The sequence below is a fragment of the Schistocerca nitens genome, chromosome 4 (assembly GCF_023898315.1).
Source record: "Schistocerca nitens isolate TAMUIC-IGC-003100 chromosome 4, iqSchNite1.1, whole genome shotgun sequence".
In the NCBI taxonomy this organism is placed as follows: domain Eukaryota; kingdom Metazoa; phylum Arthropoda; class Insecta; order Orthoptera; family Acrididae; genus Schistocerca; species Schistocerca nitens.
The window spans coordinates 446141749-446158508 of NC_064617.1; positions in this window are offsets into that span (position 1 = coordinate 446141749).

Sequence of the window (16760 nt, forward strand, 5' to 3'; positions counted from 1 at the left end):
CTTCAACGTATCGGCGTCCCTGGTGTCACCTAGCACTTCTGCAAACCCTAACACGTCTAGCGTCCAGTCGCAAACCAATCCTTGACTCGTCAGCAAACATAACTTTACCCCATTCTGCAATGGTCCCATGCTGAAGCGCAGGAATCCAGGTCCTTTGACTGCATCGGTTCCGTTGGTTCAGTGTAAAACTTCTCATTGGTCTTCTGGAATGAAAACACCTTGAAGCAATCTTCTATGCACTGTTTTGTCTGAGATAAGAATCCCTGTTGACTGGGAGAAGTCATTTCCAATATTTCTGGGAGCTGATGTTGGGCGTCTGAGAGCCGACAGTTGGAGGAAAAGAACCTGCATTGGTGTTGTCATACGAGGATGACCACTGTAAGGTGTATCGTTCACATTTCCTGTCTCTCTGAACTTTCTCTACACCTTAGACACACCACTTTGAGTGACATGTAACCGGTCGATAACACCTTGCTGTGTATGACTTGCTAAAAGTGAAACCACTATCCTCACTCCATCAAGGTGTTGCATGCCTCTACATGGCATGTTACTGCATTGCTGAATGCAAACTGAATGAAGTTATTTTTGATAATGGCCTGCTCGCGGTGCGCCACTGCTGCAGCGGTATGTTTACATGATTAGGAAACGGCCACAAAGCATGCCATTAGTACACACTGGCCAGTATATGGGCTCTAACTGGGTAATGCAAGAAGCGCCTGGGTCAATGAGACGTCTAGTATTGTAGACGACATTTTACAATAGTATTCCAAACTTTTGTTGAGCAATTTTCATTATTTTTGTGAGGTTGCATTTTTGAACTCGACTTGAGTTTCACAGTTTAACTGAGCGTCCAGAATGATGACTAGAAGCTATCTTTTTAACGAAGTAGAATAAATATGTTTTCTGTGATAGACAACCATTCTGAGCAATCACTGTTGTGTAAAATTGTTAGAACAGGTTCATTAATATGGACCTCCAAAATTCCACAGTCTATGGCTGCTTCTGATCCCTTCAGAAACTCTCATCCAGCATAACGTTATGGTTCCATCCCGCTAAAACAACAAATTTAAATGGCTGTCTTCTGTCATTGATAATGGTTATGACAACAGAAGTGGGCTGGACGAATTTTCCGTTTGTAACCTGCAGCAAAATGGTCTTTTAATCTCGGAACATAACATTCTTCAGACGATAACCTTCTGATATTACAAAAAATGATGCTCCAGAATCGACTAGACAGGTTGATCGTCGATGTGATTTTCCGACATCCAAGGAGGATTTTAAACGATCTCTGACCTTGAACAGGGAACAGCGATGGCCTTACCCTGCAGGTCTGCTTTAGTCATCTACACTTACCTGGCGTGCGTAGTTCTGTCAATTAACATCTTGCCGCTTAATAGTTGTTGGAAATTCTTCTTCTTTCTTTACAGTAGCAGACGATGTGACATGGACGTCCAGAATGGAAACACAGCAACATGTTATTCTCCTTTCTCCAGTCCGTTTACTGTTTCACTGAATGAGATTTTCACTCTGCAACGGACTGTGCGCTGATATGAAACTTCCTGGCAGATTAAAACTGTGTGCCGGACCGAGACTCGCACTCGGAACCTTTGCCTTTCGCGGGCAAATTCTCTGATTGGTAGAGCACTTGCCTGCGAAAGGCAAAAGTCCCGAGTTCGAGTCTCGGTCCTGCACACAGTTTTAATCTGCCAGGAAGTTTCATACTGTTTCACTATTGAAATGACGAGGGACAAGTTGCATCTGTGTCGTCGAGAATCTGAATGTTCTCTGATGGCTGCAGTGTATGTCTGTGGTTTTCATCTTCATATCTCACCGATTAGATGGCGTGCAGAGATTAGTTCCAATGATCGACGAACTTCTTCTTTAATTAACAACGCCGCCTTGTCAAGGTTGGGTTCGACAGTCAACACTGTTATCTCGTACCATCGTCTTCCGACTTTAACAAACACCATGCACTCACCTAGCGCTTCGCTTACTGATTACTGTATTAGCAATGCGAGGTCTTCATGGGCTTTCAAGACTGCCACTCAGAAGTCTGTTGACTGTATTTAATGTACTCTTTTCTGGTGCACTGTCCAAATGTGCTGCAGCTATTTGATGAAATATTTTGCAATGATGACATTCTTCAACAGGAACGCTATACAGATGACCTCTGCCACATCTTTCTTTTATTTTATTCACATCAAATTAAGGAGCCAATATCATGCTCATGGAACGAGTCAATACATGAAATTATATCAGAAAAGGTAGTAATAAAATAAATTGTACACAAATTCTGTGTAGATAACGAGCTGCTGATTAATTATTTTACAGGAACTCCCTGACGGAACAGAAGGAGTGAGTCACGAAGAAATTTCCCATTAGACTTGCAAGAGCAAGGATTACGTCTGAGACTTTAACTTTTGTGGCAGCTTATTGAAAATGTATGCAGCAGATTTCTGTACACCTTTCTGCACAAGAATCAAGGAGGTGTGATCCAAATGCTGACTACATTTATGCTTAGTTTTAATTGAGTGAAAGCTGCTAATTCTTAGGAAAAAAACTCATATTGTTAACAGCAAACGACATTAAAGAAGATGTATATTGACAGGCCACTCTCAGACTTCCCAGACCCTGTAGAGGGGTCGACAAGCGGTTCATGAACATCACATGCTGCACAAACTGCCCCTTTCTAAGCCAAAGATATCCTTTGTGAATGGAACAGTTGTCCCAGAATATAATGGTGTATGCCATAAGCGAATGAAGTAAGCAAAATAGACTAATTTTCGTGTTGAACTCTTACAAATTGCAGATACTCTTCTAATGGTAAATATAGCAGTATTTCTAAATATCGGCTTCCTGTGATAACTTATCATCTATCTGAAAACCAAGAAATGTGGATTTTTCAGAGTCGTTAATCATATGTTCATTCTATGTTAAAAATTGTAGTTTAATCCAAATTGTGTGTTAGAAACTGTAACACCATAGTCTTACTGTGATTTAGCATAAATTTATTTTCTGTGCCCCATGAACTTATGTCTTGGTGTATAACTTTATTGGCTTCCATCATATTGTGATATATTGTGTGACACAGCATTACAATACTATATTTAGGACAGTGTCTAATCCCGGCCATGTGCTCTGTTCTTCATTTGTTCCTCAGCTATGCAGGCCTGCTGATGAAAGCCGCAAAAAATTTTTCTAAATTTATACCTGAAATGCGTCCCATCTCTTCGGCTTTTCCTCATTTTTGTCAGTCCACTACTGAGCTGACCATCCAAATAAATGTAAACTTTGGAAAGACAATTTACGTCATCTGATCAGTTGTATGTAGTGACATGGCCGAAGCTCTTTACCCATTTTGTTGCATCCTGACCATATAAAATGTTTTGCTGGTTTGGGGGATGATCTTGAATACTTAAGTTCTGTAGTTGTTTCTTCTCAGATGTGGTCATGTGACTGTGCATTAAAAAGTAGCTCATCCATTAAAATGCATCCTGGTAATTCAGTAGGCATCTCAAGACAGTTTTTGTAGTACATTATTTATTAAAATTATGTTGTTAACACATAAGAATTACTCTTTTACTAATTTATTTCTAAACAGTCATATCTGATTCAGGATTAACACAAAACTGCCCAAAGACTGACACAATACTGGAGCCAAACTGACACAATACTGGCATAAGACCAACACATTACTGGCTTGCCATGGCTACTGCCATTGACCATTATGTAACAAGCAACAGTTACAAGCTCTTTTTATTTATTTTGTATGCCTCTATAAAACTGGTTACAAATTTTGGTTAGGCAAATCATAACATTTCTGATATATTAATATGTTGAGATATCTCAGTTTTCATAATGGAATTTCATGAAATATACACTGATAACACTACTTTGACTATTTTTGTTAATTACTTCACAAATACTTCCTACCATATTTTCTGTGTGAGTTCTACCGTTATTACTATTAGTCTTTACTATATTATTTGTACAAAGGATGATTTCAGTCAGTATATACACTTGGTTTAACATATTTTTGGTTTGTAGTACAATCTTTCTATAAACAGATCAGAACTGAATACTGTTAGTTTAATATTGTCATAAATCAACTAGTTTTCATAGATACAGCAAGCAAGTAATGATACAACTGAAACTTCTGAATGTATATAACATTGCATATAGAGTAGATAATAGCATCAAATATCTCCTAAATGTAAGAAATTGTACAACCCCCAGAGAATCACACTTAAGAATTATAGCCGGAACTTTTTTACTGCATGTGTGCATGCACCAGGATGGAATTTTGTTATACAAAGTGACTATAGAAACTGTACGTGTTTGTGAAATAAAGTACTGTAGTGATAAAGTCTAATCTGTTTCTTACATTACATAGAAATCTTATACAAAGTACTGTATTGACATATATAACATTATACAGACTACTAATTCAGAATGCAAACATTCTTCATTGTGATGTTATTTAATATCAATGATGCATTGTAGCCTTTTGGGACATCATCAGAGTGTCTATAAAAACAACAAGCCAATGAATTAGAGATAAATGGTTCTGTTTTGTACTATTACAAAGGTAAAATGAACTGAAAGTAATGAAAACTTACGTAAAAGTAGCTGCATATGTAACATGTCTGTCATAAAGACATATACGAGAGTTGGAACTTTAATAGTGGCAACTATTTATTTACAGCTTGTACAAAATAGATATGTGTTTCAATGTTTTACTGACCTTCACAGTAGTCACCAGCATATGTATAACCCATTGCCAGCGAAGTGGAAGTCGTAGGATACTCTTAGCAGTTTCACTTGTGTTGACAGCTCGAGCAGCGCGGTCTATCGCCAGACGAAGTTGTAGCAACTCTGAAGTGAGTGCTGTGAATTGTTTCCTTCAGGTCTGAAATCGAGTTGAACTCACGAGGGAGGGAGAGCAATAGGTGGGACAGCACTTAGCAGGCCCATCAGTCAAACAAATCAGTAACAGCTTGCACTGTATGTGCTTGAGCATTGTCCTGAGAAATGATGGTCAGTCCTGCAGAAAGTGTCATCACTTCTGTCTCTATGCTGTTCATTTTTGGAACACAACCTACGACCAGCTTAGAGACACAACACTCGCTTCAGAGTTGCTACAAATTCGTTGTGCAATAGACCACCCCACTTGAGCTGTCAACACAACTGGCACTGCTACGAGTATCCTACGACTTCCACCTCGCCAGCATCGGGTTATACACAATGCTGGTGACTACTTTGAAGGTCAGTAAAACTTTGAAACACGTATCTATTTTGTACATGCTGTATATAAAAAGATGACACTATTAAAGTTCCAATCCTCGTAAAATAGATGTAACAGTAACTGGGCATATTATTCATCAACCATAAAACATAAAATGCAAAGTGGACCTAATTAAATCAAAATAAAATCGCCAGTGTACCATCAAAAAGGTGCAAGAAGGTAGTGTAAAAATTTTAATGACTGTCGCATGTTACCTTGTACACACCAGCTGATTCCGCCATAGTAGTACAAAATAGGGCCATGCTTACAAAATAAATGTGGTATGAGTTGCACACAGAACAATGTCCATTTGGCATGCATATGCATTACTGTGCCAGCTCAACACTCAAACACAGTGTATAGTGTGGCAAGATGTGCCCAGGTGGAGCACATGGCTGGTGTAAGACACACTTATGCAACACAAAAGCTACATAAAACTAATAAATTAAGATACATATATGTAAACCATTGCAATGTTATGAAGCCAAAGCCATAAAGGCATCTCTATTCAAAGCAGTAAAAACAGGTAAAAGGATGACATACATATAGTAAGTCAAAATATGTCATTAAAACTGTGTTATGGAGTAAAACAGGTAAATTTTAAAGTGCACATACGTGTAAGCATACAAGATCAAAAATCCAAACATCACGGCATCAGAATCAGGGGCAGTCATAAGCATTGCAAACTGAATGCAAAAACCTATTTTTAGTCATTAAAATAAACATATATAAGACATAGAATATAAAAGGTTAAGTCATCTCGATACAATAAGGCCATTAATAAGGCCTGCTTGAAATATATCTCCCCTAACTTCACTCACATCAAAATGAACAAGTTGAATGTGATGCTGTCGCCCTAAAATGAAATGTATCATTGTAGCAACATTGTCAACACTGGTAACATTGTATCATAATATACTTGAATTCTGCTGATCAATTTATCATTCAGTAACTCGTCCTTATCAATATAAAGATGTTTAACAATTTTCACCCCTCAAGCAGATTCAGCTTTTTCCTCTTCTGAGCATGGTGTGGTATTCTCAAGTTTTCTAGTGTTGGAGACTGGTGCCTGCTTGACTTAAGATGTTCAGCAAATGTAGAATTATGTTTAACCTGTCTTTTCTTAGTCAGTACACATTCACTGAACCTGGTCTTAAACATTATGGCAGCCTGACCCATATATGACTTTTCACAATCACTACACTCTAATTCGTATTCGCCTGACTGTGCACACACATCCTTGTCGGGGCATTGATTGTGAATGTAATTATGCCGAAATTTATTACCAGTAGTAAAATTCCACAAATCCTAATTTTTAAAAATCTTAGCCAAATAATAAGAGAGGTTCCCCATGAATGGGATCTACACAAATTTGGACCTCGAAAACACCAAGACAGGGAGATCTCTGTGCTCAGCTACTCATGTTATTTCTTTACATGGCTTATCAACGACTGGAGGACCATAGGCATTATTTACATCGATGCATTTCAAATTTGCTAACTCTTTTTATATGGTGGATTGACTGAGTGGTATCTCATTGATGTGGTTCATCCTAGATTTTAAAAAAACTCAACTAATACTGATGAGGATATCAGGGGGAAGTTTAGATTATAGAATCGTTAGTTGTGGTTTTATGGTAGATGTCAAACTGAATAATACCCTCAACGAGCTCAAGTTGTAAGTTCAAGTAGTTAGGCGTCTTATTATGGTCCATCACTTCATGAGTGAATAACATCTTTTCGTGTAAGGCATTAAATGCCTCTGCTGGCAATGTAAGGTCAGAGATAATGTCAGAAACGAATCACTGAAGACGATAATACTTCATCTACATACAGGTGATAAAGTAGTACCTGCTGAGAGAGATTAGTGTTCTGTCTACAATATTTACACTCTAGATGACTGACAAAATTAACCGTGAGGCACCTTGCTTTATTATGGCTGGGTTATATATTAAGTTATTTTTATGTATGTTTCTGTTACTTTTCGTTTATTTTTCCTGCGTAGTCATACATTATAGGACAATGCCCCTTTCTCTATTTGCCTCTAATTGATTAGTTTCTTGTTTTTATAGACAGTCTGATGATGCCCCAAAAGAGTGAAGATGTCAGTGATGTTAAATAACTTCATAACCAATACTGTTTCTATTCCAAAATAATTCTAAACTAGTTGCTGTAACTTTGTGCCATAACGACATGGAATATTTGTTATAGATTATGACATATATTTTCTTTTATAAATGCCTTGTGAACATCCTTCCTCCCCTCAGTGAACTTTCATGCAAAACAAAAGCTTGTGCCTGAGTCATCATCATTCAATCCCAATTCTCTTCACTTTAACTCTGGCATTTTGTTTTTCCATGAAATAATATGCAGCCTCCACTACCGTCAGTTCAGTCAGACCACAACTTGAGAAAAATATAAACAATGCTAAATGATTGAAACGCAAAGTTAGGTTTTACTGTTTCTAATATTACACAATTAAAAGTTAAATCTCTGACCAATTGTATTATTAAATGATTGAAATGTATAATGTAATCGTTTATGTTTCAGATAGTAAAATGTATTCATATATAAAGGTTCTTAGTCAATAGTATTTTCCATATTCAGCATTGTGGATGCCTGCACTGTATGTGGAGCCAAGGTTTACAAGATAAATGCTAATCAAATGTATTACTAATTAGAATGGGCTTGACTGATTGTCAGTTCATCAAGTAGCATTCACAGCATGACACTATATTTGTTAGATGAATTACAAATTGTTTTCTTATTCTTCTTTCAAATTTGCTTTGGTTATTTATGAACACTGTCTAGTAAATTGACAGGTAGTAATTACATGCATTTGTATCTTCAAAGTCTTAGATGTTCTTTATACTATGATATTTTGTTTCAGTCTAGAATACTCCTGTTTATTACAGATACTTCTCCATATTTCTGTCAACATAGTGTACATCAATCGTGCATCTCAAATAATAATAACAGACAAATATTATAAACAGCATTCCATATTATGATGTTTTGCTGTATTAAAGTCAATTTACTTAATTATTAATCTTCTGAGCTTGACACTTCAAATATGAAACTAATATTTGCATAAAATAATACTAACAGACAAACATTATAATAGCATTCCATATTACAATGTTTTGTTATATTCAAGTAAATTTATTCATGTGTTAATTTTCTGAGCTTGATACTTAAAATATGAAGCTAACATTTAAATATAATATCATGTGTACACAAAAGACATGAAAAACCTTCCATACAGCGACGGTTACTGGAAATATCATATAACTTAAATTATAATAATCAGGTAGTGTAAACTGTTTGAATGGAGTAAACTTATTCCTCAGTCTGTATGAATACAAAATGAAGTAAAACATGCTGAATCAAAAGTATTGCAGGTCTACCTTTCATGTAGGTGCTTTTCAAATATATAATACCTCATCTGTATGTTTATATTTCATATATGGTAAAATGTAGTCATGACAACATGATAAAATAACAAAGCCTGTTCTTTGCTGAATACAAATTTGAAAAATTATCCTCATACATTATTTATAATTGATTGTACATAATTCTAAGAATATTCCCACAGCAGTTTCAAATGGCTACGACACAATTTGCCTCTACAGAGTAGTGTTCCATTAAACCAATACTATTTTGTCAGAAAATTATTTCATAATAACGGAACATTTCGCACTTCATCATAAAATACCACCCCTAACATCATTTCTACATCAGAAACATGTTTTTGGTTTCACTTAAGTTTGAATAATCCCCACTTCCTTCTTGAGTATTATTCTCTTTGAACTATCCAGACTTGCTACAAGAAACACATAGCTAGTCCAAAATACTAGTCACAAACATCACTTTATCCCAGACAACTTTCATAGGAACTGTTCCACTGTTTTTCATTACCTCAAGAGATGTCCTATTACAAACACATCAGATATAGTCAATACATTTCTTCATATTACTGCCAGACATATGTAACAACACTTCATCTTATTTCTTGATACAGACACTTACTTCATGACACAATTGATCATCGCATACTCCAGTATTTCCCTAGTACACAGCAACCTTGTCTTAACGATCATCTCCAAGTTACTACAATACATCTATACTTCATCAATATCTCATCAAAACATGAAAAGAATCCCTACATTTCATCACCGCAGCATATATACACCTATCTCAACATAACTTCATAATACTCATAGTCAACTCTCAAACTTCGATGTAAGCTCAACCTACTGTCTCCACATTACAAAAGTATTCTGACCATAGTGTATGAAATCTATAATCATAATATCCAACCCATGTTATATACTTTGTTGTAAGTTTCAGCTAACTATTTTCTTCTCATAACAAAATCCTCACATATTCTTTCATTATAATGGTTATATTTATATGCTGACTGTAGCTATTGAATATCACAATAGAACACCATCCACTCTGACTACACATTTTTCCAGTTACAATTATAGCATAATAGTTCTCAAAGTAGACCCAAAATTTGTGTTTATGCAATTTCCATAAAACTGGGCAACACAGAAACCTAATGTAGCTATAATGTCACCATATGGAAAAACTTTTGGCTTGAACACGGCCAAATAATATACCTACTCAGAATCCAAGGCAACTTCTTCACTATGCGAGCATTAAAGTGAATATATCACTTCATCATAGCAGCCCTTTAGTGCAACAATGTTTCATATATTCTCAGATTTAATCAGTTGAACACAACCTTTATTCAAAAAGTATAAAAAAATTTTGTCACATAGACAAATACTAGACAAAATTTTTATTAATAGTTTTGTGAAACTACATCTGCAAAACTACAGTATGAGTTCACCTAAAACCTACTGCAGAACGATAGCGTGATAGCAGAAAGTAATGTAAAAGATTTACAGATAACTCAAGAGAATGACTCTCAAAAGCGAAATTTTTTGACATAAGATCAGCATTAGGTTGTGGCTCTGTGTCCAACAGTCACATAATATACAAATGGGAATATATCCCTTAGAGTCTTCGAAGTAAAGTTGCACATAGAGGAAATCATCATTACTTTCAAATTTATCTGCCTCTACTTCTAACACTAATTTATTTTAATGCATTGTTTTGACCTGACATATGGCATATGTTTTTGATTTTAAGAATGTCTTAGTATAATTGTGTGCGAGATAACTACTCCACAGTTTTGAACTAAACAAAGCCATAACATGTTGGTTTCCTTTGGTAACATTTGCAACTTTTTCATTATTTAGAGCAAATAAACATTTTCAATGCAGTTTACTTTTGAAATAACATTTCGTTGTTCAATTTCAGTTAAGTTTACAAATCCCATGACAAAAGCCTTGTCACAGAGGTAACACCATCCCATCAGATCACTAAAGTTAAACGCTGTTGGTTTTGGCTAGCACTTATGTTCATCACCATCTGCATCTGCTGAGCGCTGTTGGCAAGTGGGGTGCACTCAGACCTGAGAGGCCAACTGAGAAGTTACTTCATCGATAAATAAAGGCTTCGGTCACCAAAACTGACAAGGGCTGGGAGTGTGATGTGCTGACCAAATGCCCCTCCATATATGTATCCAGTAATGCCTATAGGCTGAGACTGACTTGGCGGTCAGTCGGTACCACTGGGCCTTAAGAGGCCTGTTTGTATGGTGTTTACAAATCCTATAGTAGTATCTTCAGTACTTTTACTTCTACTTTTGTTAACGTTTGTAAAGCTTTGCTTGTAACATCTGTAAAAACTGTAATTCGTTTTTGACATGCATAACAGTGTGTTGACAAATAACATAAAATTGTTGCCAACCTAACTACATTGCTAATTACATTCTTAAAATGTTCCAACATTACATTGTCTACGGTACAAGTGTTTCCTACTTCATTTATATGATTGATTGTGCTGTGATTCTACAAGTTGTTTTTTTAGTACTAAAACCTAGTGTGTAAAGATTGACATCTCGTTTCTCAAATTTTTTGCTTTATTGTTCATAACATCAAGTTTATCACCTATGGAAGTATAACTCTATATGGTAGCAGATGACAGCTAAATAACACATTAGCCCTGATAGGTCTAAATAAACATTTATTAAACTTCAGATAATACAGGAGGCGCTCACCATCTAATGTCACTTGCTTGATACTAGTGTGCACAGGGCATAGCTCGGCAGAGCACTGAGGAAAGCCCTTGTCTGTAAGGCACATGAGGTGTTAAAGAGCAGTGCTTGCTGTAGAGTGGAGATGATGTGCATCTGATATGATGTAAACCAAGGAGGAGCATGATGTGACCACCTGTAGTGGGAGGTGAGAGTTGCTAGCTTTGTCTGTTCTACTGTTGACAGTTGCGTTGATCTGTTGGTTGTCATGGTGTGATTGGCGTGAATATTTTGGGTGGATAAGGTTGTCGTGGTGTTAACCAGCAGACCGATCTTTAGTTCACCCTCATGCGAGAGTTCTCATGACACAGCTGTGAAATTCATCATCTTCGTCAAATTCACCATCTTCGTCAGGCAGAAGATTCAAAGGAGGCTGTTAGCAATAGCCTTAGTCGTGATTCCACAGAACTGTAATTTGCTTCTATGTATATAACATGGCCGCAATTTCATCTATATGACAATTTCGCACATTGATCGTGATTGTTTCTAGTTGGGCAGGACGCGATTCACTCATAAGACAGATGTCTGGGTCGTCCTAATCCTGTACGCTATTCTTGTCATTTTGCATGATAAATATCTACACTAGTTTCAGTCTGTTAATTGAGGTGCTTGTGGTTTTTCTGTTGACAACGCCGAAAGCGTGAGTTCCACATTTAACCACTCAGAATGGGCTGTTGCAGAACGACTGCAATGCCATTCATACAGTACCATCATGTATCAAGATGTGTGTGTAGTTTATGACTTTCATGTATGAACAATTTGGGGACAGCGTGTCTGGATGGAGGAGGTCCATAGAATTGCGAATACAGTTCTTGATTCATTGAACCATCGAGGAAAGGTCCGATGGCTTAGAGATGGGTGCTGGTAATGCATATTCAGCTGCAATGTTAACATCTCACCATGGTGTATCTCTACGAGAAGGCTTGTAGATCGCTTTTAGTCCTTTACCAGTACCAGAAAGTATCCATGGGAGAGCTTCGGTCCATGCACCTCCATTCCATATAAGAGCTATCTACATCACGTGGTACCATCTCTCTGCTAGACCTTTGCTCTGGGAGTGGTACACTATGATGTAATGGCAAGAAATGCCCCAGAAATTACAAAGAGATATGAAGAGTGCCAATTTATATTGGCGTTCCCTGGTCTGTGGTGATAGTATTCCGACAACCAAAATACGATATCCAAGCTCTGATAACAGCCTTGACTGTGGATTCCGCTTGATGGCTATTAGAAGAACAGCATCTATCCAGCCTGAAATTCTGTTGGATATGAATAGGAGGTATCTGTAGCCCTCTGACTCTGGTAGAGGTCCCACTAGGTCTCAGTGTACGTGGAAGAAGCGCCAGCACGGTATTTCGAAACTGCTGAGCAGTGCCAGCATTTGTTGGCACACCTTACTTCGTTGACAGTTGAGGCACATGCACATCTAGTTGTGGCAGTCATGTCTAACACCTGGCCAAACAAATCACTCAGTGACCAGCCATGTCATGAGTCAGATACCTGGGTATACAAGGTTGTGTAGGTGATGGAACTGGACAGGATCAGATGGATCCCATGTTATGATACATTGCAAAGGATGTTGACCCCTAACCCAGGGATCGGTCATTGTTCAATTGTGAGATTGGAAAAAGTGGCCACGAGCAAGGCTTGAACTGACATGTCCTTTGATTGTTCTTCCACCAACCTGGCATAGTTCAGGGTGAGGTGGATTGTGTCCTCTCGAGAAAGGTAGTCATCCATGTTGTCATGTGCCCTGTGCAATACCAGTCTTTGGTTGAGAATTTAGCAATCAAATCCAGACGGTGGTATTGCCTCAGGTTGACCATTGCTGATGGATGTCATATGGCCTCCACTAATGGCTTGTGGCTGGTGTATATGATGACATTGCATCCCTCTGTACCTTCATGAAAGTGCTGTACAGCTTCATACACTGCTAGTAACTCCCAGTCGAATGCTGAGAATTTTGTTTGCGATGCTGTTAATTTCTTAGAGAAGAGCCTGTGAGGCTGTAAAGTATCTCTCCTCTTGTAGTAAAGCACCGGTAGCTGAGTCGCTGGCATCAGTTTTGAGTGTAATCTGAGTGCTCAGAATTGAGTGTGCTAAGAACGCTGCCAGGGCCAGAGATTCTTTACAATGGTTGAACGCCTTTTGCATTCTGCAGTCTATTCTAATTTATGTTTCCATTGTGTGTGAGGGCCACCATGGCGCCAATCTGATGTGCCTGTAGTTTCCCTGCATGAGGCAAATGGTGTCGATAACAGTTCAAAATACCAAGAAACCGGTGAAGGTCGTGGTAAAGGGAAGGTAGCAGGCAGAGGGATTCAGTTCAGTGTGAAGTTGGTTTGATTCTGTCTGCGTTGAGGGTATGGCCAAGGAAAGTAACTAAACGGTTTCGCATTTGCAATTTGTCGTCATTGATAATGACATCTGCGTCATGGAGGCCTGTGAGAACGAGTCAGAGGAGCTTTTCGTGGCTGTGCCAGCAACAAAAATTACAATATCGTCCTGATAGCCATATCAGCAAAAGAATCTTGAACAGAATTCCATCAATAGAACATTGACACGTCTGTGCCACGTTTTTCAGTCCATATGCCATGCCCAAAAACTCTGAAAGTCTGCATGGCGAAGGAGTAAGCAAGGCAGATAGCACTGCATGAACTCATATGGTTTGGTGGCATGCTGCATCATGTGTTGTGGTGTCAGTGGACTGCGGCAGTGAGGGGTGGCCATCCAGTGAGTGTGTGGCTCCGTGCGCCACTGCCATGTTGGTTTGTGACAGACTTTGGAATTGGCCACGTGCACGCACGAGTGCGAGGGATGTTTCGTACATGTGTTGCTGCAGGTCATCGTTATCAGAGCATAATTGTTGTGAGCAGATGCAAGCCTCACACAGTTGCTCTTGAACTGTGTTGATTGCTTCTATTGTGGTAATGCACTCGTGTAGTAGAGGACAGCTTTTGGTAAAGGCAGTGACAAGGGTCCTCAGCAGGAGTGAACTGTGAATCGTGGACCATGATGAGCTTGGGACAAAAAGCCTCAGAATGAACTGCTGTGAAGCATGGTGGTGTAAGGGACCATTGTAGAGATCAGGCGAGAAGTTGACTTGAGGTGGAGGTCTAGTCCTATCACCAGTTCAGCGACACAGAAGGTCCAAATGCAACATAGCTCATTGGGAAGGTGGACCACCAGATTCAGAGTGCCATGTAAATGGATGCCTGTGTCGCTAGCCATTAGCAGTTGCAGTCCTAGGTTTGCAGTGTGTGATCAGATAGTATATGAGGTACCACACAACTATCTAATCCTGTGTTGATGAGGAAGTAGATATATCTTGCATGGTCTCGAATGTATAGGTGTCCCTTGTTGGCTTGGGTTGATCTGGTGGAAGAGACCAAATGGCGAGGTCATACGTTTTCCTCGGATTAGGAAAGAATGGTGAAGGAAGTCGGCCATGCCCTCTCAAAGGAATCATTCCGGCATTTCCCTGGAGCGATTTGGGGAAATCATGGAAAACCTAAATCAGGATGGGCTGATGCAGGATTGAACCGTCGTCCTCCCAAATGCAAGTCCAGTGTGCTAACCACTGTGCCACCTCGCTCAGAAGGTGTCCCTTGTGTGAAGCTGCTATGGTAGAAGAGAGGCACTTGCTGATGTGGTGCAGTCTGGTGTGCCTATTGCGATGCGCAGTTGTCATTTGGGTATGACTGTGGCTGGTGAGAATTGTGTGCAGTTGCACTGTACTGTACATGATACCAGCAGTGCTCTGTCAGCTGACATGGCGTTTGTGTTGCCGTTGTGGTGTCATGTGCAGTTAGCGCTTCAGTACTTGGAGGGGGCTTATAATGTCAACCACGCAAGTGGTCAGGTGGCGTCATGATTGTTCGAACTGGGTGCTGGCTGACTGAACAGAGGAGGCAGGGGTCCAAAAACTGATGTTCCATCTGTGCTGAGTTGGTGAATATAATCTGCTCCCTAGGGCTAATTCCCTACCTGGTGGTTCCACCTTGTACCCAGTCATTGCAAGCTATAACTGAGACAGAAGTTTGACAATCTATAATGTCTAAAGGGTTGAGTTCAGCGTTAGTGTGAGCTGCACTGATGAATGTAAAAGATGCCAGAATTGCGAAGGGGCTCCCTTGGTGAGCTGCTCGTCGAAACAACTTGCCACATCTGTTTTCAGAAGTGCAAACAATTTGTTGTAGTAACGCTGTTTTTGCTGTGTCGTTCTCATTGAGTGGAGGAGGGGAAAGCACAATGACATTATTTCCAGCTATTCCACGAGTGGCAGATTAAAATCACAAATTTTGAGTTGCTGTTGACAAAGCTTAGTGAAGCGAACACGTACTCAGCCTTTGCAGATCACAGTGACACTTCATCAGGTTGGTATGATAGGAGATTTGGTTGTGGTGCCGTTCTACAATGTCCTGTGAAACTCGATAACAGGTGAACTGCATGAGCTGAATGAAAAGGCATGATCAGGGCAGGGTCCATCGATCGCAATGTGCTTGGAGGTGGGAACATGGCGTCGACGTTGCACATAGATGGTGTCTACAAGGTGACTGCGTCGAGCATCGACGATGCCACGCAGCAGACCTGGAAGACACTGTCGGCACCATGTCCGATCGCATGAAAACCAATCGCAAACTTTTCTTGAAACGGGTTGGCGTAGGGTCGGCATGCAAGTTCACTAATAAAGGATCCGATGGTGGCCATTGTTGAGTCACAGTCATTGTATTTTGAGAGGCAACGTTTGTGCACACTTGTCACTCCGTATCCCGCGCAGTTTGTTGACGAAGGATGAGCACACTGCACTACACCGCCATAAAGTTGCGAGGAACAACGAACAGAGTAAACTTCACGTCCATTGTTCATGTGCTATAGCGTGGCGTCCACTTCTGCCAGGGTCACCAATGTGGAAGTATACCACAGTATGGTAGTAGGTTACACGTAAATAACATGTGAGCGCCTATAGGTCTAAATAAACATCTGTTAAACCTTAGACAATAGGGAAGGTATCCATTATCTAACGTAGCTCTGTCTAAGCGGGCGTCCATGGCACAGAGGCTCCACACCTCCACTCTGTACTGGTAGTCAGTGATTCTCTTTGTCTAGATGTCCCCACACACAATGAGAAGTCGATACTATTATTTATTTAGTATAAATTGTTACTCAGTCCTTTTTGGGTTTCACCCATATCTTTACATAGATTCTCAAATTGTTCCTGTGTAAATGCCATTAGTTGTTCAAAGATGGACTGCAAACACTACTAACACTTCCATATACCGCTCCCTCGACAATTCTTATTAAGTTC